The following is a 13,097-nucleotide window of genomic DNA, read 5'->3' on the forward strand; positions in this document are numbered from 1 at the left end:
ACAGAAATACTTATTGAAAAGTGATCAGAAGAGCTAACTGGTCAGACAAGAAAAAAGATAGACGGATGTAATTGTAGCCTTACGAGAAAAATGGCTAAGGGATTTCTGAGAGCGTATAGGTAATACACTAAGAAAAACAACAACGGAGGTGGCAAACCTGGTTGAGGGAACAGTGTGGGACAAGTACATTACATCATTGTACAGCATATAGCGAAAATAAAATTATAATGACCTAGAATGATTTAGGGCCACATGCATTAATGAGAATACCAATAGCAAATGGGGAGATTCGCAGAATCTGCCCCTTTGCAACCAGTATTTTTGCATTTGGGATCATCATCCCAAATGCAACAATCGCAATTTCAGTAATCGCTAAATTTGTGATTTCGCACATAGGAGTCACAAATTACCATCAATTTCATGTTGATGGTAATTTGCAAAAACTTTTAAAAATGCACTAAAGTTCCATGTTACACACACACACATACACACGCCCTTAGGGCATGTGTGTGCACAACATGCGGTAAAATGGAAATTTCAGGGATGCAACAGGGTGTCCTTTTGACACCCTTGCACCCTTGAAATTGCATGCGCAATTTGCGAGTACCTATTGGGTAGTGCTTCCCTTTCTGCTATTTCTATAGTTATATTCTGATGTAGTGGGACAGAAATGTTGATACTCGTCACCTCTTAGACCTCTCAGTCCAATGTAAGATTGGTTGAATAATTTTAAAAAGTTGGCGCCTGGTGCTATCTACCAGGGGTTGTCTGCCCTGCGCATTTCCAATGCTCTCTCATAGGAGGTGAACCGTTTGTAAATGTCATGCCCTATTATAATGCTAGACACTATACAGTTTGGTAAGCAAGGGGTGAGGAACTCTCCTTTAGGCACATCACCATTGCTGCTGTTAGCAAAGGTTTGGCCAAATGGTAATTAGTACTAAAAACCCCGACTACAGATTTACACTTTTAGAAATCCAGATGGTGCTTGACAGGTCAGAGTGACCTTAGCCACAGTAGTACAAATTAAACTGGAACAAAACACAAGCCATGCGTATATCATCAACAGCCAGATTCTTAATTTTTCAGTCAATGATGAGGGGTTGAATGACTTTTCAAAACCTTTATTTCTCAAAATTATTGGTATGGTGTTGTCATCTATATACAGATTAGTCCAGTGGATAAAAATATAGAGTAAAAGGTTGGTTAATGACATTATAACTCACTACATAGTGTGCTCTAAAGGACATTGCCACTATCTATTTAAAAGAACCTAATCTACCATACACTGAGAAATCCATGAAGAGTTCCTTGGTTACAGAAAGAGCAATATTTCGAAGCATAATTTAGGAATGGAACTTTCCTTAAAGAGTTGTTCTGGAAACTCAGCTGAGTTCCCTAAAACTGCAGTACCAATCGTAAAATATCAGTGCTAGAGTAATAATCATTGCAGTAGCATTAACCATAGACAGTCAAAATAAAGGAAGAAGATTAAAAGTCACCTTTAGCAATAGCTGTCAGTAACAAAGAGCAAGGATGTAAATAAGCAACTCTCCCATAGCAGAGTCATAGAGGGTCTCCTCCAAGTTAGTCTTAGAGATAAAAGTGAGATTCCTCCCTCCTAACTCACCAGGAACACTCATTAATAGAAAATCACACAATAATACAACAAAACTTAGTAGGTGTCTAAATCTCTCATCCATTACAAGCCGCTCATCTGATGGTATCGTCAACATCTGTTGCTTTGCCTCCCGATTCCCGGTATATAGTAAAACACTGCTGCAATGTGTTAGAAACATGGAGGAAGAACCTCCTTCTCATCTGAGCTAAAAGCTATGTTCAATATTTATTTTGAAAACAAAGGCTAGTCAGATGCTCTGACACAAATATATCAATGATGTTCTGGTTGAGCATTCATAAGTATCTACATTTTTGTTCATTCTAACAGTCTTTTCATTTCAAATTTAAAGGAAAGGCCATTGTTAATGTGAGGTGATCGAATGTGGTATAATGAAGCTAAGGAAACATAATCTTGAACTCAGCATAATCTTTTGCAAGTTACTGAAGATTGGCAAAATGTCCTTAATAAATGTCTACAGGCTTGGGAAAGGGGCACATTTAGGAATGATAGCCTAGTACAAAAACATTTTCTTCATGTTATTTTCATATACATTTAAGCAAGCACATTTTTCCTACATGTTAGTTTGTATTTGAAAACATTCTTTTAGCAAACTGAAATACATTCTAATGTGATTCTTTTACACTTTTAAAACAAGCACATTTTCCCTACGTGTTATTTTCAATGTGTAAACATTTCTGCAACGGTTTAAATGCTTCCTAAAGTGCAATGCAAATATGGTGTGCTAGTCGATATTTGTTTTAGAAATGTTGGGGCATATTATCAAGAACGGGCGTTACATTATCGCCGCTTTTATCGGCAGGAAACTGCCGATAAAGCGGCGATAATGTGCTTGATAATATGCTCTATGAATTCCAATCGAAGCCCATGTTAGGTTTTCACATCTAACATGGGCTTCGATTGGAATTCATAGAGCATATTATCAAGCACATTATCGCCGCTTTATCGGCAGTTTCCTGCCGATAAAAGCAGCGATAATGTAACGCCCGTTCTTGATAATATGCTCCGGTATTCCTTACATTAACATCATCCAAATGTAATTGGACAGGTCCGACTCTGGCTCTAATCTCCTCCATAGCCAGTATCTTTTCTTCTAACACCAGCTTTTCTCCTCCAGTGTACATGTTGCTAGCTTCTCTTCGAGTTCCAAGGTGGCCAGTTGCATTTTCAACTCTCTCTCAGCCTTCCTATCCAGCAACGCCACCTTGCAAACTTCCATATCTGATAGGAACAGGCAATAAGAGGACAAACTACTTCTGGGCCTGGATAACACAGATGATGCTGTTCCTTTGGTAAAAACTCCAGTTGCACTGGTGTCTCCTAATCCTCTTCATCATTTTTTTCTGAGGTGATCTGAAGCTGCTAGCCTTCTACCCTGGCCTTGAGGGCTTGTGAGAATTTTCTTTTGTAAACTCCATGGTCAACTTCGGTCCCCTTTGCTTGGCTAGGGTTCTCAAATCTCCAATGATAGATCTACCTTCATGTTCCTGAAATGTTCTGGTGCAAAACCTGGAATCAGAAATACATTTTGAAAAAATCACAAATTACCAAGTCAAAAACCTTATGCCAAGTAAAAATCACAAAAATCTATTTTTGTTGTCAATTAAGTTCATTGATTTTTAATTTCAACTTTAGTACCAAATGTTAAGTACAAGTCCTGGACCCCACCAATGGACATCAATGTAAGAAAATGAATTAATATTTTGAGTGGATAATAGTCCCTTACAAGTAACAAAGTCACTAACCTGTTAGGTCCAGCTAAAGCATTCAGGAATTTAATGATGAACGGACACCCCTGGTGGCTATAAAAAAGAGCAGACAGGCTTATGTTAGAAAAAATGTGTAAAGTATTTAGACATGCCAAAAAGGTTACAAGTCAAAGACACAGCACAATGAAAATTCCACTCCAATTTATAAAACATAGAGGAAACGTTAATAAGTAAAATGACAAAAATACAATAAAGAGAACTGGAGTGATGATTTAGGAGAAAAAGAGCCACGAAAAATGATAACTCCAACCAGTAGTCACTTTTCATGGATGCCCAGGGCCTAGGCATGATTTTAGGTTGACCTCGATGGAGCATGGGTCAGATCATCAAATAGGTTCATCCTGATGAGAGATTTTACCTTAGAAATAAGTCTTTGAAATTGCAGACAAAATCCTCCAGCAAAGAAAGGTTGCAGACTGTATCCTAGAAAGCCCTCTCAAAGCTGGATGGCAATTGGATGAAATCCCCATAAAGCAAATTTTTTCGATGTAAATAGCACAGTGCTGTAAACGTTCAAACTTGGCACCCAGAAAAGTCCTCTCATTGGCCAGATACTTTTTACTTCTTTACACGGTCAAAATTGCTTTATACAGACTTAGCCTCTTTTTTGGAGTTCAGAATCCTCCTAGCAGGGCAAAGCTGTAGGCTGTAACTATCAATGAGTGCCACAAGACTGGATACCTTCTGGCCCATGGCCTGCTCAAATGGATAAGCTGCTGTGGAAAAGCACCAAGGGAGAAACCTGTTTCAAAATCTCTCCTTGTCCAAATCAGCTCACATGGTCCTAGTCTTTCAGTGGCTGGAAGTCGTACTTTTTCTAAGTCCCACAAGTTTTCAGAGATTTTACGAAAAGTTCCATTAGGCACTGCTGGGGGTCTCAGGATCACCAGGACAGCACTTAGAAATCATGACTCACTCCAACAGAGGCCACCAGCAAGGTCTAGACCAGGCCCAGTTGTAACTGCTCAGTTGGGCTCATCAGGAAAAAGGGCATCTTGTAGCGTATTGTGTCATCTAGCCATAAAGGAAGTCAGACAACTGATCCTTGGAGTCCACGTCTTTGTCCTTGGTACAAAGTGGGAGCAGGTCAAGTCCTTCATGTCTTCTTCCAGGTTCCTAGGTCTCAAACAGTAGGTGTAGTCCTTCTGTTCATCCACAGGTCCACAAGTGCTCTGAGGAGGGTGCCTTGGGTACCACATTTATGGTTGACTTCTTGGGGATGACTTCTGACTCCTCCCTAGCTAATGAGGTAAAGGTTCTCAGAGATAAACCTACCAGTTTTTTTCATCAGTTCCAGTTTAACCTACTACAAACAATCCCACAGTGCACGGTACTCCTAAAATTCAAAGTGGTTAAATCCCTTCTCCCCTCTTACAGAGCCTGTTTGCTTAGCCATAGCTGTGCTCAGGAAAATGAAGTGCCCCTACTTTGTGGTTACTCAAAACTGGTTCTGAGGATAGCTACCCTTCCACTGGGTTTTGAGCCAGCCAGGAAGGGTCATGGAAGTGTACCCCATAATAAGTTAAATAAGTTCTTGGATCCACCCTAACTTGTCGTTCAGCAAGGTGAAGAAGACCTTTTCCCCACTCCCAGGCCATTGTTTCCAATATATCTCATTAAAGGCAAGCCATCAAGTTAATACAAATTAGCCCCTAGGAGCATAAGACAGGAAAAGAATAACTTTCCAAAAAGTATTTTTTCCTAAATAATTATTAAAAATCATTCATCATCATTAGATTGAATTTTTAGTAAATATTAAATATATTATTTAAATAATTTTTCTATCTGGTTCCAAACCTGAGATAGCATAATTAGTATTGCATCTGTCATCCACAGTGAAAGTAGCTTTGGGGGCATTTCCCTGCAGGGACATGGCAAAATTAATTTCTACTGTGGGAAATTGGGTTTATGGTTGCCTAGGGTGTAAACCCTAGTCATTCAACTGCCACAATCCCTTGCAGGGCGAACCACACAAAGTCACTAAATTAACCTGTGCTTAACCCTGGGCAGCTTGGTACAAACATTAGTCATCCTTAACATAGAGACAATGTGTTAAATATTTATGAGGCACACAAACAATAATAAAAAGTAAACAAAAGAAAATTCCTGAACCAAAATAGAAAAATAGAAGTACATTTCAATACATTTTTTGACACCAAAACGAGAAAATCTGATCAGTAGAACCGGAGATATGATATTTAAGATTTTTAGTAAAAACTACCACCTAAAATATCAAACTGCCAACTGTGGACATCTAGCCATGCAAGACTGATTCAAAGTTGAAAAATGTGGCAAACCCCAATGAAGCATGGTTTGTATATGAGTGGTGAATTGGGCCCGGTCAGTGCGTACCTTTGAGCTTACAAAAACTTTTGAGAACATTTTCTGAGAAGGTATAGCTCAGAGGGGCAAGGCTGCAGGAGGCATCTGAGGAGGGAGCTTCACTGGATAGCATTGGGTCAAAGATGCAGTGAAAATTTCTATGTTCAGACTTAGGGCCTCATTATGAGTCTGGCGGTCTTCTGACCACCAGACTCGCTGTGGTGCGGCAGTTGCAGTCCACTTCTTAAGTCGATGTTGCTGTGGACTGTCAGCTTTGCCAGGGAACAGTTGTTTGCTGGCAATGATGCAGGAGCACCATAATGTAATATGCTGAGTGGGTACTGGCGTAGTCCCACTCAGCATATTACAAGTTCCTAGACTGCCAGCCTTTTAATGGGGGAGTCCTGCCACGGGGATACATTCAGGAGGGCACAACAAGTATCCCCTGACTGTACCGCCAAAAAGTTCCAGCACAACATGGATGTCCATGTCCATGCCATACTGGAACTTTTTGCTGTTCCCATTGCGGTTACTGTTTTCAGGCACCACCATGGGATTAACAAAAGAACGCCAACCATATTTGTGCATTTCCAACTTGTAATAGGGTTGGCGGTCCTTGGGTGGTTTTGCACAAGTTTAGCACAGGGTAGGCAGCATTGTGCCGGCTCCACGGCAGCAAACTCATAATCAGGCCCTTAATCTATGAAATAGAAGTTGAAACTCTCCAACGAAATGCGGCTGAGGGCTGTAGCCGAAGCCTGTTCCACGAGGTCAGATACCCCTTTGAAGGAGGACCACTGAAACAGATTTGTTGCTGTGGAGAAAAGCTTAGCTCGAGAAGCTGCAAAGTCAATCCAACAGGTGATGCATCTTGGGTCCCAGGCTCCTCCTGGTACTCAAAACAGGTTTAAGCCCCAAAAAATGTAAGTCTCCACTTTTGAGTTTTGCCTACCAGGTCACATTAAGCACCACTTCCAAAGATTCAGGACTAGTGGGGCACTACTAGGAGGCTTAGGACTCACTTAGGTTGGGTTTGGCTGTGGTCCTAAGGAGAAGGGAGCCTTTTGTGTCCCTGAGGCTCAGATAAGGAGGCCAAATAAATAAGTAGCCCTTTGGAGTTATTCTGTTAGTACTTGGTTCAAGTTGCAAGTCCAGTCTTTCTTCCCAGGGCAAAAAGGCAGCAGGCTAGAAAGACAACAAAGCAGCAAGGCTGCAGCATGATAGCAGTCCAGCATAATGTCAGTGCTTCAGGCAGTACAGCAGTCCTTCTTCCTAGCATAGTATCCACAGATCTTAGAAGTGTACTGGAGAGTTGGTGTCTGAGGTCCTTCTTTTATACGCTGATGCCCTGGTTCTGGGATCTGAAGGAAGCTTCTAGACAGTGCCTTTGAAGTACATGGGATTTCCTGATTCTCCTGCTCTGGCTCCAAGCTGCCTACATTGACAATGGTTAGGTGTTTGCTCCTATGTTTGAGGGCCGAGAACTCCCTATTCATTTGTAAGTGGGTCGGTGCTGAGCTCCTCACCCTCATCCTGCCAGGAGATGGCCTATCAAGGCACACCTAATCCCTCTATTGTGTAACTGTCTCAGAGGAACTCACCAACACTGTCAGTTACACCTAGTCAGGTGACCCAGGACAGCCCGCAGGCATAATAGGGCTAAAGGCAGCTTTAGGGGAGCGAGCAGAAGCGTTTTAGCACTGGCTAGCAGCGGTAAAGTGCAGAGAGTCCTAAGGCCCACAAAAAAGCTCATTAAAATGGCGGAGGAGAGACAAACATTTTGGGGGAAGGCCAACCTAAGGCTGACAAGTCTAACAGAAAATCGGGATATAAGGGCTAAAGTCAAGTTTGCCAATCATAAGGCTCTAGTACGCAGATACATTTGTATCAAGGCAGCTAAACTGGATGCCCCTTCTTTGTAATAATTTGAACTGTATATGCTTCATGATGGGCAGCTAGTGAAGTTTGCCAAGAAGTCGAGAAATGGAGCAGAATTTGGGGAGGAAAAGAGTCAACTAGCAGCTTCATTCTGGATAACTTGTAGCCAATTCAAGACAGATCTTTTCATTAGCATTCAGCTTTAAGCATTTGTCATGCATCCAGCTGGTGACAGCTGTTAGACTATTTTGAAAATAAGTTCTACAATCCGTCGGCTCTGCAGATAGAGACACATTTAATTGAGTGTCAGCAGCATATGACATCAATGAGATCCCAAATGACTTCACCACATCAGCTACTGGTCTGTAATATATACTGAAGAGAGTAGGACTTAGCGCAGAACCCTGAGAAATGTTGTGTACCAGCACTCTTTGAAATGCAGAAAAAGGGGCAGATATCACTTGAAAAGAAAAGTCCCTTAAAAAGGATGTAAACCAGGTCAGTCCCCCATTCAGGGTTGCGATGTAGCAGCACCACATGGGAGAACGTTTAAAAGGTGGCTTTTAAGTCTATGAGAATCAGTGCCTAAAAGCAGATGGGGCAAAAGTTTTCTGGTTGGGCACCATTTTTTTTTTTTTTTTTTTTGAAAACCTTTATTGGTCATAAACACATGAAATACAGCTCAGAGCCTACAACCCACATTCCTGGGCCGGCTTTCACAGTGCCTTGAAAGAGTATGGACTTGTAGTCCTAATAAAGTTATGGGATGCACACAGCAAGCCGCCTACAACCCATCCGGGCCGGCCGCGTTAGTATGAAACATGGGTCATAGAGGAAATTGCAGGAAATCATCTTGGTTACACTGTGAGTCCTGAGCAGCAAAGCAATGAGGTTACGTTTTACATTTATAACAACTTAACAACATAACATTTCCATTTCCTGCCCCCAGCGACTCTTCCATACCGGGGCAGTGGAATGACGGAGCTTAGTCGCGCGGGGGGCGCAGGGTCGAGGTCACTATCCAGCATCGGACGCCAGTCAACGCTGGCCGTGTCTTTACTACTGCTATAATGTTGACTCAACCCCGGAGAAGGTAGTTTGCTCGCTTGCCATGTAGAGAGTGCGATATTGTGTCTTGCTATGGATGTGTTGCAGTGGATGATCGTCTGAATGAGAATATCAGTTCCGAACCAAGTCCGAATAATACAAGAGGTGAGAGGGGGAGGGGGGGATGTTCGTCACCCCGCAATCCCGTCACATCTCGATCCGTATGTTATGTACCAGGGGGGGCGTAACAGTATGTGCTGCGCGTGTTCACTTACGCAGGCCCTAAAGTAAGCCATGTCCAGCAGGGGGTAGCATATGTTGGGGGCGCGTGTTGGGGTAATGCTATTGAAAGTGTGTGAATGGGCACAGCCCCCGTGTGTGAACAGAGCGGTTATCGCTGCAGTCCACCCCTCAATTATCCCCCTCCACAGAATGCTCATCATTGTGTAAGTGAAGTAGGTACGAAGTAAGAGGGCCCCATAGATCTTTGGGTCGTGATTTAGGTGGTAAGAGGTCAGCATAGTTGTGTAATTGTTCTTGCCAGGTAGCCATGCAACTCAACCAGTCCTTAAATTTAGGTGCCCGCCCTCTGCCCCATCTGCATGCCACCTGACGTTTGGCCAGAAGGAGGCTCAGTGCAAAAATTTTTCGGTTAGTCTTAACAGCAGGGTGAGCTAGTCCGAGCAGCGCTATCCTAGGACAAGGGTCTATGGATAGTCCGAGCATTTCCGAGAGAGCTTCAAACACTTCCACCCAGTACGTGGCGACTGCTTGGCATCCCCATGCTAGGTGTATAAAATCTGCCCCCGGGATGCCACATCGGAGACATCTATCGTTGTCTTTGAGGCCCAGACGGTGCAGTTTTGCCGGCGTGAAATAGAGCCGGTGCAAGAATTTATAATGGATCAGTCGGAGACGTGTGTTTCCGGTTACAGCATGTGTGTGAGAGCAGCTCGTCTCCCACTGCTCGTCTGATATGGGTTCGGGTAGGTCAGCGTCCCAGTCCTGACGGGCTTTAAAGGAGGGGGGCGATGGAGCCACCTGGACGTGTTTGTACAACATGGAGACTACATGCTTCGGGACCGTGGCCTGGAGCAGGGAGTGCAGAGGCGCCATGATTTCTGGTTCGTCCGGAAAATTGGGCGTGACGGATTTTATGTTTTGTCGGAGGCGGACATAGAGGAAAGTATCCATCATCGTGGGGGTGTTGTCCCCAAAAATCTGCACAGCAGTGCGGAAGGCGCCCTGCAGGTAAAGATCTCCCCATGTGTTTATAGCGTATTTGGCAAGGAATTTACGTCCCAATTCTTCTTGGGCGATACTCACCCTGGGGTCATTAGCCACCGCCATTAGAGGCGAGTAGGCGAATAGTACTCCCATATGCCCTGCAATGCGCTTCCAGGCTCTGACAGTACAGTCCACCGTAGACGGGTCTCTGTCGGTCATACTGACCGTAGTGTAGAGATACCCAGAGGGTTTTTCTGGTCTCATATAACCATCCTCAACCGCCAGGTGGGCCATAAATGGAGGGGGATGGAACCAGTACGCCGCAAAATGGCCCTGGGCACAATCGTAATATTTTCGGAAGTCCGGGACTTCAAACCCTCCCTGGTGGTAAGGTAACATCAGGGTTTTTAAACTAAGTCTAGTTTGCTTGCCTCCCCAGATCAGTCGCGAGAGCTGGGAGTTGAGGGCTCTAAAAAAGCAAGACCCCGGGCTATAGGGAATATTCGTAAAAAGATACAATAGTTTGGGGAGGACCACCATCTTAATAAGTGATATGCGGCCCGCCATGGATAGAGGAAGATGTATCCACCGTGTAACACTGTCTGTCAATTTGTCCAGGACCGTCCCATAGTTAGCTCGGATAAGGTCCTCTCTATTCCTGGTGATTGTGATGCCTAGATACTTTATTTCATCGGATTCCCACACCAGGGGGTAGTCTAGGGGAAACTCCGAGGTCTTGTCTGTCAAGGGGAACATAGCAGATTTCGCCCAGTTGATCTGTATCCCCGCTATAGCCCCAAATTTAGTAATCTCGCGCAATAAGGGATTTAGATTATCTCGTGGATTGTCCACGTATAGGGTCATGTCATCAGCGTATAGTGCAATCAGGAGTTGCCGTTCCGGGTAGACTAGTGCACGATGTTTGTGGTGTTGTCGAAGCTTCGCGGCTAGGGGTTCGATGGCGATAGCGAAGAGTATCGGGGACAGAGGGCAACCCTGTTGGGTACCCCGATAGATTTCAAACGGAGCGGAGCGCGCCCCATTGAGTAGCACCGTAGCTTGGGGTTTATAGTATAACAGCCGAATCCAGTCAAGAAAATTAAAGGGGACTCCCATCCTCTCGAGCAGTGTAAGAAGGTAGTCCCACTCCAGGGAATCGAACGCCTTTGTAGCGTCAAGGAAAATGGCAGCAGCCTCGCACCTGGGGTTAATATCTTGCAGTACTGCTTGTAAGGTACGCAAATTATGGGACGTGGCATGGTTCGGAACGAACCCCGCCTGATCTGGAAGGACGAGTCTTTCCATAAGGAGGTTAAGACGTGTAGCGAGAACTTTAGCTAAGATCTTGCTGTCCGTATTCAATAGCGAGAGGGGCCTGAAGGAGTCGCAATGTTCGGGTGGTTTACCTGGTTTCAGCAGCGACGTTATTAAGGCTTCCCGCATCGTGAGGGGGAGTGAGCCTTCTTCCAATGCCGCATAAAAGACCTGTTTCAGTATGGGTGCTAGTACATGTAGAAAGGATTTATAAAAATCTATCGGAAGGCCGTCCGACCCCGGTGCTTTCCCTGACTTCATGGACATGATGGCATCCTTGATCTCATCAAGTTCGAGCTCATGATGAAGAAATTTTTGCTGGGACGGGCCCAGCCAGGCAATAGCAGTGTCCTCCAGATATTCCTGCAAATTGAGCGTGTCGTTCCTATGTGAGGTGTAAAGCGAGGTGTAGTGTTCAGTTAACACTTGGAGCTGTGTCTTGGTATCGTGGTGCGGTGTGCCATGTTTGTCCAGTAAAGTCGGGACATAATTTTGATATCGAGGGGTTCTGACTGCATTGGCAAGCGCCTTGCCAGGTCTGTCTCCCTCACCATATATCCGAGCATTAAAGGGCTTACCCAGAAATTTGCCTTCCCTATCCGCCGCTTCTGAGTATTCGTTCAGTTTGTCCCTGATCTGAGCATGTACTGCGCCGTCCCAATCTCCATTCGCCATTTCTCGCTCCAGCTGACGGAGCTCCAATTCAAGCTTGTGTATGTCTGTTCGCAGCGCCTTGAGAACTCCCCCCCCTTTGGCGATACAGCTCCCCCTCATTGTCACTTTAAAGGCCTCCCAAACTGTAGTGAGACTAGAAACTGAATTAATATTTCGTTCAAAGAACTCTGTGATTTCCTGCTCCAATTCAGCAGTGAAGGCAGTGTCAGTCAGGTGTGCGGGATTTAGGCGCCAGTTCAGGAAAGGGGGAGTTGTAAGGGGAATGGTGAGGGAGAGAAGAACCGGGGAGTGGTCCGAGTATGTACGCGCCAGGTGACTTGCTTTGGTTAACCATGGGGATAGACCTGCTGAGACAAATATATAGTCAAGGCGGGCCCATGTGGAGTGGAATGCAGAGCAATGAGTACCCTGTTTGGCGGTGGGATGCATATGTCGCCACGCATCCACCAGGCGGTGCTCCTTCAGTATTCCCATTAGTGATCTCTGAGTATTAGTATAATGAGAGGCATGTGGGTGCGATCTATCCTGTGCGGGTATGAGGGCCGTGTTGAAATCTCCCCCCAGCACCACGTGATCTATCCCCAAAGCCTGTATTTTCCCCCATAGGGTGAGAAGAGCATCAGGGTCATCCGTGTTAGGACCATAATAACATGCAAACAGTATTGTGTGTGAGTGTAATTTCCCCCATAGCATACAGTAGCGCCCCTCAGCATCTATCTCCGTTCCAGCTGGAGTGAAATGTATTCCCCGTTTCACCAGTATTACCACACCTCTAGCGTAATTAGAATAGGAGGAGAACACCCTGCTCACAGCCCATTTAGAAGCGAATGGAGGGGAACCGCTAGGCATCAGATGAGTTTCTTGCAGCATAGCTACAGATATCCCGTGTCTGTCAAGATATCCCAGTATTTGTCTTTTTTTCTTTGGGTTGTTCATCCCCCGTATATTCCAGGAGGCTACTCGGAACTGCGAAGCGGGCAGTGGTTCAGCTACGTCTCCCATATTTCTAACGGAAAAAGTGAGCGCCAATCATCCACAACATCCATGCACAAATAACAAATGGCAGCAAATATAGGAATCGAAACCCAACTACCCTCTCGGTATGCCCAACTGCTAACGTGGACAACTAGCATTTCTGTCCCGCAGGTAACATGTCGGAACATTCCCCCACCCACTCCGGCAACCCCAACTCGCCGGGCATCCTGAACCCACCCAATCCCCATTAT

General features: G+C 44.7%; 1 long non-coding RNA gene across 1 annotated transcript in view; it reads right to left on the minus strand.

The window, feature by feature from the left end:
- Nucleotides 1-2,631: 2,631 nt before the first annotated feature.
- LOC144761536 (uncharacterized) overlaps nt 2,632-13,097 on the minus strand; it is a 56,141-nt gene continuing 45,675 nt past the window's right edge. Inside the window, exons 2-3 of the long non-coding RNA XR_013595771.1 lie at nt 3,385-3,441; nt 2,632-3,148 (exon numbers count right to left, since the gene is read on the minus strand). This is a non-coding gene — a long non-coding RNA (uncharacterized LOC144761536). The remainder of the gene's footprint in view (nt 3,149-3,384; nt 3,442-13,097) is intronic.

This window comes from Lissotriton helveticus, chromosome 6 (genome assembly GCF_964261635.1).
Source record: "Lissotriton helveticus chromosome 6, aLisHel1.1, whole genome shotgun sequence".
NCBI classification, from domain to species: domain Eukaryota; kingdom Metazoa; phylum Chordata; class Amphibia; order Caudata; family Salamandridae; genus Lissotriton; species Lissotriton helveticus.